Source organism: Canis lupus, chromosome 6 (genome assembly GCF_011100685.1).
Source record: "Canis lupus familiaris isolate Mischka breed German Shepherd chromosome 6, alternate assembly UU_Cfam_GSD_1.0, whole genome shotgun sequence".
Lineage (NCBI taxonomy): Eukaryota > Metazoa > Chordata > Mammalia > Carnivora > Canidae > Canis > Canis lupus.
The window spans coordinates 70,921,626-70,936,385 of NC_049227.1; the positions used below are offsets into that span (position 1 = coordinate 70,921,626).

The following is a 14,760-nucleotide window of genomic DNA, read 5'->3' on the forward strand; positions in this document are numbered from 1 at the left end:
ACTCACCATTCACTATTGCTGCCACTCAAAGAGATCTGAGCATGGCTCTCCATGAGTTACAACCCAAAGACATCACTTCCCTGAGCCATTTGTGACGGATCCTACAGAGCAGCTGAGCCTGAGATTATAGGTGGCCACAGAATCTAATACATGGCTCCAGGGGCAAACAAGATGAGAGGTCAGATTTTTTCAATATCCCAGATTGTCTCTGCCCACAGTGGAACAGAGGGGTATAGAGTTAGTGGCTGTAATGCTCACAGGGAGGGTGGCACCAGGAAGCTCAGATGGCAGCTAGACTCTGGACATAGAAGGGAGATGAGAACTGGAGATGACATCTATTAGCTAGCGGTTAGACAAGGCCCTACGAGCAACCGACTCTCCTCCTCTAGGCATCGGAGCGCCTTGCCTTTATAGGTGGGAGGCCGTATCTGCTGTCACAAGAGCCTGTGCTCATGAGTGATGATCAGAACAGTGAATCAGATCTTAGCCAGGAATGCAGGGTCTGGTCCCAACAAAGGAGACTTCACGCTCTACTTCCTCTGAGACAACTTCTTCCAAGACCCAACATCTTTATGGAACAAGAGCAAGACTCCTGGCAGCAGGGACTTGAAAGGATCGATAGACCTACTTGATAGGATCATCTTGATACTGAGAAAGAAATATGCTGGGAAACAGAGCTCCAGGCTCCCAGGAGAGAGAGGTGCTTACCTGGTGATCTGCCTCTACACCTGCCTTGTCTGCCACTGTGGTCCCTGCAGCTAGGGGAGGCTCTTGCTGGAGAGAACGTGCCTGATAACACATGGTGAAGGAATAAATGAATACCACTACATCCAATTTTTCCACTACTAGCTATTTGCAGGGGGTGAAGTGACCCTTGAAAGTTACAATTTCTTTCTCTGAAAAATTGAGGGAAGTTGACCATAGCCCAGAAAAGTTGGAAGAACTCGTTATACAGCCCATTTGCCTAGAACCTCAAGCATGACTTTTCTAACTGTAATCTTCAGACCATCTACCTGTGAAACTCCAGATTCCTAGTCCTACATCCAAAATCTTCAGCAGGGGATGGGAGAAAACAGAAGAATATGAAGCTTTCATAAGCCCTGCTGCTTGATACTTATGCATACAATGGGTTTGAGAAACACTGAGATTTACATTGGTTGGAAAACACTCTATATAGGTCCAAAGTTTGAGATTTCATCCACACTTTCTTTTAATCCTTGTATCTATCTTATAAGGCAAGTATTATCCTCCTTGTTTTATAGACAAGGAAACTGATTTGAACGAGTCGCACAACCAAGTAAGCTGCCGCGCCAGGATCCATCCCAGGTCTGCCTGAATCCAAAACCCTCGCTCTTACACACTGGAGTCGGTTCAGTGAATGCCAGCCCCACAATCAATGATAAAGAGAATGCTCTGTGTGTTATATTCAGTCTTCTTTTACTTTAATTTTGATGAAAATATATGCTTGGGGTGTTAGAACTGAGAGGAAATACGGTTGCACTTGTGGGTACTTTTGTTTTTACAGCCTATCAATGTGAAGAGTTGTAGGGGCAGAAAGATCGAAGGAAGGAAGGAAGGAAGGAAGGAAGGAAGGAAGGAAGGAAGGCAGGCAACGTGGATGGACAATGCAATATTTGTGCACCAAAATCAAGTGTTAGAGCTGAATTTAGCAATCTTGATTTAAAATGATCAGCAATGCTGGCTTATTATGCCATAACGGGCTTAGGGCAAGACATTGTATCAGTATCACCACCCATAACCACCATGACTGCCTATAGGTAACCTTGGAAGACCAATGCAGCCAAAAGTAGTCTCAAAAACTTGAGTTGTGCGCAAGAACCTATGATTCACGGAAAGCTGCCATATCAAATTTTAATCGTGCTTACTCTAGCCAAAATGTTTTTTTTCCCCTTCAAAGCAGTTGTCCAAGTCAAATATCACCTGTATAATTATTCCTGGAGCAAAATGGCATTGAGTTTCTAGCTTTTGGATGCTGTAAGTGTTCTCTTAATGCTCCTGAAAGAGCCACCGGGCTTCATATGAGGAATAGGTAATTTATCTTTTGCAATCCAGAAGGATAGAGACCACTCCTTAAAAGTACCCCTATGATATCAAGGAAAAGACACCTGTAGGTAATATAATCTAGTACAAAAAGCATTGGACTTAGAGCCAAGAATCACTTGGGTGTAGTTTTATCAATAACCAGTTTGGTGTTTTTTTAAAGTAAAAAAAAAAGACATCTCCATCTTGTTTGAATGTCACAATATCTCCCATTACTGTTACTGTTTCAGGAGAGTTTAATGAAGATCTCTTAATTCAATCACTATGAAATAGCTTTGAACACATATGTTGATGTTCTAACGTCATGATTAAGGATCACATCTGAACAAGACCAGGTGTAGGTGTGGTTTCTAGGAGCTCCTGGTGCTGGAGCCACTGAGCCACTCCACTATAAGCTATTCCACATACCAACTCGAAGGATGGATTTAAGTAAGTGATTCCTGCAAAGTACTTTGAGCAACTCACAGAAAGAGACATTTGAAGCACAAATTATTATTTTTATAGAAGATATTACAAGAGTAGGGCAGCAGTTACTACAATTACCATTCAGTGAAGAATCTCCTTAAGTGCATATGGCAGACGTGCCTGGTGAACCAAAGTATTTTCATGGATCTTAAAGGTTTAAACTAATAACACCTATCTAGTTACTGAGGATAATTTGATGACTATAATATATAGAGATAGATAGGTTCATTATAACAAATGAATTCAGCACAGTATGAAGAAAAATTGAAGTTACTACTATTATGCTGATGTGGCTGCCTAGAGCCAACCCCAGCTCCCTCCTGACACATTCTCTGCGTGTTCTAATAGAATTCAGACTATTACTTAAGTAAGTTTCCTCATCTGTAAAATGAGGGGGACAGAGGTAATCATTCTGGCTCCTTCCAGCACCATGGGTTTTGTATGCTGTACGAAATAACAATCGTATTGCAACGGTATGCCGCTCGTGAACAAAAGCCACAGGATGGAAGACAGAAAAAGAGCACTTCCCAGGCCACAAGATGGGCAACGCTGACTTTGGCTTAATGAGTGATCCTAAAACATTAACAGAAAGAGGATGTCAACTGCCAGGGATGAGCATTAGAGAAACACGGTGTTCAAAGGGGCACAACGTGTTTGTTTACCCAGCAGTCCCCGAACAAATCAGACACCAGAGCTGAGGAACTAAACCAATTCTGTGACCAGAAAGGTAACCGCTACTGTGAGGCATGAACACTTTGTCACCTTCCCAGAGCTTCAGGATTACATGCCTAAATCACCTCCTTTCTTTGTTGGCTTCATGCTCACTAAGCTACCTTTTGATGAGCACTTCCATTTCCCAGTAACTTCATTAAGAGAATGGGAGCAGGAGGGAGAGAAGAGGGAACAAGTGGAGCACAGAGAGTTCTTGATATGGGGACTTGGGATCTGACGTCCCCACCAAAGGGATATCACATAAATTAACTCCGATTTACAGATCAATCATGACAACATCAACCTATAATATTTATTGAGCACTTGCTTTGTTCTAAGCACCTACTCAAGTGTTTTACATACATTCAATGAGCATGGTATCTTACAAGGAAAATCCCATGCTGATATGGGAAAACGGAAGCTAAGAGAGATTAAGTGAATCTACCCAAGGCTACACAGCTAACAGCGGCAAAGGACTAGAACCATAACCTCTGCATTGTTCTTCCAGTTTAGTTTTCCTGAGACAGAGACTGAACTGTATCACCCGAAATTTCTCACAAAATTGAAGATTAGACCTGAAACATGGCAACTGAGCTAAGATACTGCTCCTGAGAATCCCCGCCTGAGGTACTCTTAGACAATATCCTCCTAGATATGGCCTTTGGATCACCGCATAACCACGTACCCAGTGAGCTTCAGTAAAAGGAAGAGCTTCCTCAACTAGGACTTGACAAATGGGAGAGATGACTCCCAGAGGTTGGGAAATGCCACCCGTGAATGTTCCCTAAAGTTTTGGAAGGGGACATAGGGAATGTTCGGGTGTACTGTTTCAACCTCCAGGGACAGATGACATTCTGAGGGATGATGAGCCATGCTCCCCACTCTCCACAATCCACTCCTGGAGAAAGGTCTAATCACTGCCTGTTCTATGTCCTGCTACACTGTCTATCACATTTGTTGATTGTTTCTATTTCCACTGCCACCTTCTCATCCCAGATTCCCTGACCTCATGCCTAAACGCTACAACTGAGCTGCTTTCCTTGATTCTAGCCTTTACCACCCCTACTTTATTCTATGCAAAGTAGCCAGAGCAGCCTCTTGAATACTGTTTTCATCATGCACTTAATTAAATCATCCAAATATCAGGGCACCTGGGTGGCTCAGTGGTTGAGCATCAGCCTCTGGCTCAGGGTGTGACCCTGGGGTCCTGGGATCGAGTCCTGCATCGGGCTCCCCGCAGGGAGCCTGCTTTTCCCTCTGCCTCTGTCTCTGCCTACCTCTCTGTGTCTCTCATGAACAAATAAATAAAATCTTTAAAAAAAATAAATAAAAATAAATAAAATAAAAAATAAAAATAAATCATCCAAATATGAACACAGAAGAGTCATCAAAACGAATAAGTAGTTTTAACTGATACTTTCCTCTTTTAGCCCTCAAGATATCCCTCCTTTACTCTTTTAAGTCTTAGAGTAAAGGTCCCCATATCTTTACAAATACAAATTCCCATAGAAATTGAGCCAAAAAAAAAAAAAAAGAAATTGAGCCAAATTATATAATATATAACTATATATTATAATAATCACATATAATTATAATTATAACAGCACGGTATGAAATTAGCATGGGCAGAGCTGGGTTAGAGTCCTCGTCCCACCAACCAGAATAAATGTGGTAAATCGAAGAGTCCCAGTTTCCCTAAATATAAGATAAGACAATGAGGGTGTCTTCCTCATGGGATTGCTGTGATGATTAAGGGATACTTGTAAAGAATGCTGGGCACAGTTTTCTGACATATAAATAAGTGCTCAGTAAATGTTCGCTATCATCGTATCATCATTATTATAGCAATATGGTTTAGTGGTTGAGAGCCCAGACACTGGAGTCACAAACACATGGTTTGGGCAAATGAAAATCATGAGGCAAGATCTCTATAAATTTCACCCAATCATCTTGCCATGTGAAAAACATTCCCTTGGCAAAATTATTTAAACCCCCAGAGCTTCTCTATCCCAGACATCCTTGAATATGGTTCAGAAATTTGTTAGAATAAAGATATTGGAAAGAAGAGGCAAATATTGCCCAGGATAATAGCACTTTTTCAAACCTCTTTGATCAACAAATATTTATTGAGTTTCTGTTACGCACTGGGGCCCAAGGTGAGTGACACAGTCCTGGCCTCAACCAGTCCTAGAACTAGGACTAGTCACAGGATGTTTTTGCTGGGTCCCCGCAACACGATTGTTCCTGTTGTGTAGCACCTACTCCATGCCCAGCTCTGTGTGAAGCCCACTCCACACAGTATTCTATTAGTTCTCTGGGTCATTCCTTGAGAGCAGCACTATTTCTCCCATTTCTCACAGGAAGCAATTGAGATAGAGAGGCTGGATGGCTTATGGAAGGTCACACAGCAGGTGGATGGTAAGGCCAGAACTGGGAGCAGAGTCTGGCCGACTCTACCACCTTGGTGCTCATCGCTGGGTTATGTCTCCTGATTATCCAAGGCATCGCCAATACCCAGTCGTTGTCACACAGCAGCTGCCACACAGACAGCAGCAACTTTCAAATGGAAAATGTGTCTAATTGGAAAAAACACCCATGGAATAACATGAATGCCCATCGATAAAAGAGCAATTGTATAAATTATAGTGTATCTAATCCAACAAAAGAATGACGTAATAAATTATGGTGTATCCAAACCATATAATGCAACCACTAAAAGACAGACCAAAATGTATTAACCTGGTTGGATGTTCACGGTATAGTGTGAAGTTTGAAAAAAGAATTTCTCTCTCTCTCTCTCTCTCTCTCTTTTTTTTTTTTAAAGAAAGACTGTTAAATGAAAACACGAAGGACTCAAGAGACAGACTCAGGAGACACATTAAATATAATCTGAGTCTGTACCTAATTTTCTCTAGGCTCCTTCTGATTTATCAGCGAAGTGAAATATCCTTTCAGTATAAACTATACCCCCGTGAAACATGCATGAAGAAGCATAGAAGAGTGGTTAAGAGCACAAGGTTGGCAGTCAGACAGATCCAGGATCGTGTCCCATCTCTGCAAGGTACTACCTGTGACCTTGGACTAGTCACTTATCTCTAAACCCCACTTGCCTCAATTACAAAATGAGGATGGGAGTATCTTACCTCACTGGGATGTCCTGATGGAATGAGGTAATGCAAAGAAAGCGTGAAGCACGGTACCCGGCACATAGCATGTGTTCAATCGGTAATGATTATTACTTTAACTATTTTCTAATTGCCTTAGAGATCAGCCTTTGCTAAAAACAGAAATCCTTCTGCAGATTGACATTTAAAAGGCCACCACCACAAAGAATATGCTTAGGCTTCCAGGAAGGTACTTGTGAAAGCGTAGGCCTATGAATAAATGACATTTGATTTTCTATTCCAACATCTTTCCATTTCAACATTTTCTGATTAGGCAGCCACATGGTACTCTCTAGCTGCTCGGCTTCCCTCCCACATTTTCAAACTGGGACTATTTCAAATGTGAAGTATGGTCCCCAAAGCCTCCTGCTTGCCATGATCACAGATCACCCACAGGTCTTCGGGTTCCAAGGCCCTGAAGCAGGTGAGGTAATTAGCTCAACGAACACAGCCCAGTTATTCCGTGCTTCAGCTGGATAAAGGAAGAAAAAAGCAAAAACAAGAGCAAGCGTGAGAAAAGGAGGACAGATGGATCAGCCTCTGTTCCCCCTGGGGAGGGTCACTGCAGGCTCCGGAGCAAGTCTATATGAACAAAGGAGAACATTTTTAATTTTGGAGAGATTTTTGGATGACCCTAGTGGTTCCGTTATCCACAGCAAATAAATGCAAGCTTATCAACCGTTAAAATGCTACTGCCCAAAGTGAATTAAGCCTCGCTTCAGAGCCTGTGTACTCAGCACCTGTACGTAGATAGTAATAGAGAGAGGCCACCCAGTCAAAACCCCACAGATCACGGCATCCGTACTTGCAATTTCCCCCATGTGATCTCTGGAGTCCTGGGTTCCTTTAGACTACTTAAAGGCCCACTGGTATTAAAGTGGGGGCTCCTCCAAGACATCTGGGACCTGATTTCGATTAGAGAAGGGTGAGGCGGTGAGCCAACAGGTATTGACCCCTGGGGTATTGACCCCAATTGACCCCTAATAGGTACTGGCCCGGTGCTATGGGAGCGCGTGCCCCCCCCCCACCCCCACCCCTTCCTCCCCCCCCCCCCCCCCCCCCCCGCCCCCGCCAGTGCAGGTGACAGGTCCTGCGAGGCCAAAGTCCGGCTCCGGGGCAGCAGTGAGCAGGTCAGACCCACGCGGTCCCTCCTCGGTGCCCGAGCTCTTCCCACATAACCCTCCCTCCCCCGGTGGTCCTCGGTCCCCCACTGCACCGAGCAGTGGATGTCCCCTGCCATTAGGAGTGTCGCTGGCTGCAGCTGCTTCTGAATTTGTTGCAAGCACGTGGTAACCCAGAGCATTTCCCTCTAAGGCCTCCCACCTACATATTTAATTTTTCCATCTCCTAAAAGAAATCATGGCCATTTCAGCTGAGCATCATAATTCTGCATTCTTTCAGAACATGCATTCATCTTTTATTTTCCTGAATGAGGTTTTGCTTATTGCATCTAAGATAGGAAAGCGGGATTGAAAAGGCAGGGAGACTATAAATTTTCTCCTAGAAACAAGATACTCCCCTCACATTTGATTGAGTTTAGAGTTCTCCGATGCCCTCGGTTCCCTAGAAAATTTCGGAGGAAGTCATTTTGAGGGTCCACAAATATGTCCAAAACAACCTTGCTGGGTTTTCCAGGTCTGCCGTGTAACCTGGAGGTTTCTATTTCTTCAATCCCATGATGCATCCTGTAGTATGTAGACTCTGACCCTTTCGTTTGAGTTCCTTGTGTGTTCTTATTGCCAGATCTTTATTTCCAGCTAGACTGCAAGCCCCCTGTGGGCAGAAGCCACGGCTCACCAGGCCATGCACACCCAGCCCTCCTACAATACCTTATACTAGCAGGCTCTCAAGAGAAATTCAATTAAATCAGAGATAATTTATTTTTTTAAGCAAACTCTGACTCTGAAAAGTCCACATTATAGACTGTATTGCTTCGTCCCAGGGGAGCCTTCAAATGATAATAAAATTGATTTCCTTCCCCAGCAACAGGAAGCCCTGATGGCTCTGAAATTATCATCTGAATATAAACCCATCCATGTTAAAGGTACCCACTTCTTTAAAAAGCCAAGGAAGCGAAGATCTGAAGAAGCAATATTGGATGAGAATTTCTGTTCTTCCAATTTTAAAGACTGTACAGTTTTATAAGGGGGTACACTCTACTTTTAAAACTAAATTGTATCATATCTAGAAGGTGCTTAATAAATATTTATTGAATGAATATCTTCTTCCAAAAAAATGAAACTTAACGCCTCATCTTTTTATTTTTAAGATTTTATTTATTCATTCATTCATGAAAGACACAGAAAGAGAGAGAGAGATTGAAAAGCAGAGACACAGGCAGAGGGAGAAGCAGGGAGCCTGATGCGGGACTCGATCCCAGGACCCTGGGATCACGCCTTGAGCAAAAGGCAGGTGCTAAACCACTGAGCCACCCAGGGATCCCCACGCCTCATCTTACTTTTCAACTGAGTTTCACTATAAAAGTTGGGAGATAGGTTTATGACGAAAAATACTTTAGATAACACGTGAATCATTTTAATTAAAGAGCAATTCTACTTTGAGAACGTATCAGTTATATGAGACAATTTAAACATGAAAAAGCCACTGCAACGTGCTTACTGCTTGTAGATGGGACAGTAAAGCTGAAAGGTCACAGCAGCTTTCAGGTTCCTGAGAGGGGCCTAATACACGGGGCCTGAGTCAGAGGTAGGCTAAATGGGCAGGGCCGCCAGCCAGAGCCACGCGGCTCATCTGCTGTACAGGGTGTGACTCTGCCTAAGATTCAATTTAATGAAAGGAAAAGCACTGGAGAGTGCAAAGATACCGGACAGAAAATAAAATAACACCATCAGGCTTCCATCACACCCTTTCCCCCCAGTATCATTCAGCAGAATGGCCTGGCATTTCTCCTCGGTTTGTATCAACTGTGAATCGTGGCCCATTTTAGAAGCTACCAGCTTTTGTTAGTGAACAGTGGGCATAGGCCAAAAAAGACAGGGACAGAGCATAAGCAGGGACTCAAGAGAGGCAATGAAAGAGCGAATGAAGGCGAGATCTCCTGGAATATCAAGGAGCTACCACTGCTGACGCGTACAACTCAAGAAAGGCACTTGGAAATTTTTTGAGCTAAATCAGGTGCTCCCCAAACCAGTACCTTTCAAACCTCACCAGGGTCTTGTTGAACATACAGATGCCTGCACTCCACCCCAGATTTCCTAAATCAGAGTCTCCGGGGGCGGGGAAGGACCCACGCCACTATATATTTAATAAGTTATTCTGACGCACACAGGCTTCAGAAGCACTATTATAAGCCACATCAGCATCATTCTTGGCAATATACATTCTTGACGATGTAATTCTTATAAAATCAATTTTTTAAAGTTAAGGAATATCAAGACATTTTGATTGGTGATAATAAAACCATATAGTGTAATAGAGGTATTAAAATACCTTTCCAACATCCAAGAAAATTAACTGTCACTTTTAAAAATTGGGGGCTTCACCATATGCTCTGAAACCTTCTTTATAAACATGACATCATGATGCAAAGCCTCCCTGTAACGGTTCTATACTTGCAGCAGAGGAAAAAAAAAATAAAATTCCCTGTCTCACTCATAATAACTAGCTGCTTTTGACAACTGTCAGATTTTCTCATTGCTAACATTTGGAGATTCATCAGAATGAATTGCTAACCAGACATCTGGTTTTGTAAGTTTCTTTAGAAATATAATCAGTAGCCCTGAATATGGACAGGATATTCAAAGTATTGTGAATGCCTCAGATTACTCTGATTCTAACTTTTGCGACGAGGGTTTTTTTCCCTACTCTTGTGAAATCACTATTCAGTGTGTCCTGTTTATAACTTACACAGCACTTGTTTTCTCAAGTCTCCTGGAGATGGAAAAAAAAAAAAAAAAAGAAAAATCCCAAGTAATTTTATGTTTTCAGAACTTCATGATGTAGGGGCGCCTGGGGTGGCTCAGTGGTTGAGCATCTGCCTTTGGCTCAGGTCACGATACCGGAGTCCCAGGATCGAGTCCCACATTGGGGTCCTTGCATGGATCCTGGTTCTCCCTCTGCCTGTGTCTCTGCCTCTCTCTCTCTCTCTCTCTCTCTGTCTGTGCCTCTTATGAACAAATGAATAAAATCTTAAAAAAAAAAAAAGGAGTCCCAGGATCGAGTCCCACATTGGGGTCCTTGCATGGATCCTGGTTCTCCCTCTGCCTGTGTCTCTGCCTCTCTCTCTCTCTCTCTCTCTCTCTCTCTGTCTGTGCCTCTTATGAACAAATGAATAAAATCTTAAAAAAAAAAAAAAAGAACTTCATGATGTACTTCCAATTACTTAATCCCATTGGGGTATCTGCTGCCATCCTGTGAATCCATAATAAATACCAGAAGAGGGGATACATTTAAATTTTATTAAAACAAAACAAAACTCTAACGTAACCACACGTATCCTCCAAATTAATTCTTTTTAGTTGACTTATATTGGGGGGGGGGGAGCGATACAATTTAAACTCATGGAAGCAGTGGGAAGCCACTTATGATACCACTTTAACATACACCTACCCTGCTGTGAAGCAACTTGTTCAAGAATTTTCCCTTCTTCCCATTGCTATTCTTTGCACTTATAATGGGGGTCTCTCGCTGACTTGAGATTCAGTGTCTTTTTGTTATGATTAAAGAATATTACAAATAGCTGGGCTGCTCCTACATGAAAATTACCCTCAAAAATCACTACAATTTTAAAAAGTGAATGGATTTGCAATCAATTCAACAATGGCCCTTCCAAAGAAATAGAATCAGAAAGAGGGAGGGAAGACCATTACCTTTTTCTTCTCTTTTTTAAATTACAAAGGTAATTTAATTCTTGTTATAACAAGTCAAATGTACACAAAGTAGAAATATATCTTTACACTATTTTAAAGTACCTTAATTTTTACCTTTAAAATGTTGGATTCAATTTTGCTAAGTTTTATATTACAAATACCTAATATATTTTTCTTGACTAGTTAAATAAGTTAGACTTGGGACCCCTTTATAGCATTTCCCACTTGTACTTGATTCTGGGGTGGGGTGTGTGTGCATGTGTTTTACCATTGAGAGTTTTTCTTTAATTCTTTAATTCTATCTTTGTCCTGTATCATTATACTTTATTTTTCCTTTTCCTTTATAGAAGTTCTCATAGAAGTAAATGTACTTGCTTTCTACTGCATTTCCTTATACCATTATTTTCCTGACTTTTACATATTATCCCTTGCGCTTTTCTTTAATATTTTGGTAAGAACGTTCAGCAATGTTTTAAGTGGACAATAGAGTATTGCTAACTATAGGTACAACCTTGTGCAGCAGAACTTAATCATAAACTTAATCAACCTGAACAATCACATCACACCTGTTGAACAGCACTGCCCTCCCTACTATTATTGCCTTTTGCTTTTGTCCTTTTCTTTCTAGCCTTTCAGTTTTCAACTATTGTTCTGGTATAGCTTTCATTTCCTGGCACATAAGAGAAAAAGATCAAGTCCTTAGCATAAGAACACACAGCTTCTGGGTAGGAACAAGCCTTTCAACCAGAGGTTGAAAATTCATGTTCATTCAGGGGGCAGGAGGCAACAAAGCAGTGAAACAGGGAGGGAGCAATGGGGACTGTAGCAAACAGCTCTGGAAAGCCACTTAAATTCGGCTGAATTTAAATTTGCAACAACCAAATCGAACACATTCAGGGGCCGAATTCAGCCTTACAGGGCCAGTTTGCAACCTCTGCAAGATTTCATTCCCCATCTCGGTTTATCTCTCTCCAGACAGGAAGTTCAATTGACTCTTTCTATACTATAGAATAGATAAAACAAAAGAGCAGATAATTCAAAATCTGCATACGGATGGCCTCGGTGTGCACTGCTTTTCCTACAAAACGTATCATTTAGCAATAATTTAGGTCAAGCTAACCCTGCACTAAAAATAGTTTGTATTCCTCCCAAGCCCAAATAACTCAGGGGGTCTAAGGGAGGAGGAGGGTGATAACATGACACAGGGATATAGTCAACACATGGGACCAGACAGCTTCATTTAAAATTCAGGATGGTTTTAAGACGAGAAATCCCCAGGCAGATTGTGACAATAATGAGATTCCCAGTGTCTATGTGACATTGAATTTAGGCACTGAATGTAACCTTTGCAGATGGTTGAACCTGGTAAAATAAAAGCCAACTACAGTTTCTCCCTTACCATTTTGCCATTGTCAGGAGGGAATAATCTGTCACAAAAACAAGTCTTTGAAATCGCATCCAGCGTAAACTCGGCCCACTGCTTACCAAAAGTGGAAACCAACACAAGAGGAGCATAATTGTCTTTTTCTCCTACCTCAAAAAAAAAGGCTTCTAACAAACCAAACAGGGGTGAAAAGTCAAATCTCTGCATGAGACAGCTTTGCCACCCTGACAAAGGGTGACAGCTAATTCCACAGCAGCTTCCTTAATTGCAGCTAAGCACACCAATATCCAGCTTAACACTCGTTTTCTTCTTAGAGCATTAGAGCACTATTCTCCTCTGATCCACTTACGCCTAGAAATAGTAACTGTCCTAAGAACAGAGGAAAATCACATCCGAGATGGCATATATTTAGATCTCTACAGCATTTTATGGCTTCAAGGTTTCGTATGACCATTTGCATGATTCCTTCCATCTGCAAAAGCACAGAGATAAAGTCACTTGCCAAGGTCACAAGGAAAATTAACAGAATGAGAATCCAAACTTCGCCCCTTCCAGACCATTACTTCATGCACAGAAGTCTTCTACCTCATTTACCACCATTTCCCCCTTAAGTGCTGATCGGCCACTGAGAATCCTTTCAAAGATCCCGAGGTCTACGCGGCACGCACCAACCTTCCAACAGAGTCCCTCTGGAAGACGCAAGCCAGCGGGGAACAGATTGTACCCCAACAGCCCATGCCGTCTGTTAGAGTACTGGCAACCAAGAATGTCAGGATGCTCTGCAAAGAGGGGCCTCCTGCGCTAAAAGAGTAAACGATGCCTGGTTTGCTTGCCTTACTGTGTTTTCAGCCAAACTTAGAGTCATATGTCACCATGGTGATGAGGGTTTCTGTAATTGCATCAATAATTTTCCATGGGAGACCACACTCCAATGAAGCCCATCTTAACTAGGGAATAGTGAAAAAAAAATTCTGTAATTTGACCAAATCTGAGATACAGTCTAGCAGTGTCACGCAATATACCAAGTCTGACGCTTCACAACATTTTTAAGACCTGGTATGTTGACATAATCAATCTCTTTCTGTCGTGGTCTCAAAAAAGCTTTGATTCTGTGTCAGTCCAGGTTCATGTGGAGCTTTAATAGTGAGAGGCCTCCCGTTTTAAATGAGCCAAACGATATCAAGGACAGTATTTTTGTCCAGAACTTCAGGGAATTCCGGAAACACTCCTTTCCACTTCCTTCTTCAGAAAGGGAATAGGGCATATTCTCTGTTACCAATTTACTGGTGGAAAACAATGCAGAAGAAAGAAGTTTAAGGTGGAAATACTCCTAACCATCGAACCCAAGACTCCCAGGGCTTTTTTTTTAAGATAAAATTAAACTTTTCTCTATATTACATTTCCTTCAGATTTCCACTCTGGGAGTGAGTGTATGTGCATGTGTTTCACATGAAAATACTGGCTGGTGACATTCCAGTACAGTGAGCCAGAGCACTTCCAATACTGTAAAGAAGCTACACAATGTACAAGTGGTAAAATTCTATTTTATAGCCTTCTTTTCTCCATCTCCTCCCACAGAAAGAGAATCTGATCGATCGGTTCATGACAGTAGACAGTGATTTAATTTCTGACACATGGCAATAAGGTAGACTTCATCAGCAATCTTTGATCCATGAAAGATTGCCTTATGATCCTCCCCTCCACAAACCTCATTTAAATTGAATGTGATCACAGAACAGCTTACCAATTAAATCACAATGTCTTAATATTACAGAAAAGAGATTCTTAAATGCAATAACAGCATTTCTCAGCTGTGTTTACAGCCTTGGACATTGCTATTTAAATACCCCCAAGGATATAAATTCTAGGAATAATTTCACTTTGCACAATCTCAGTTCACTGGCTCGAACCACACATCTCTCTCAGCATCGGTAGCATTTGGGAATGAGAGCCTGGTCCCTGGTCCAAGAAATTAAGAAAAGGGATCATGTTCAAGGGAACTGGATCAGATGTGTTAGAAATATCACTTACATTTTTTTTTTCAGATTAAACAATGCACACGTATCCTTTTACACATACACATGAAACAGCTCCCATTTGATAACCGCATGCAAGGGTTTGGCTAAACACCACACACATTATCCTA

At 41.9% G+C, this 14,760-nt stretch overlaps 1 protein-coding gene across 5 annotated transcripts in view; it reads right to left on the minus strand.

The window, feature by feature from the left end:
• ST6GALNAC3 (ST6 N-acetylgalactosaminide alpha-2,6-sialyltransferase 3) overlaps nt 1–14,760 on the minus strand; it is a 523,593-nt gene that overhangs the window by 337,086 nt on the left and 171,747 nt on the right. The gene's annotated exons all lie outside the window — the stretch shown is intronic.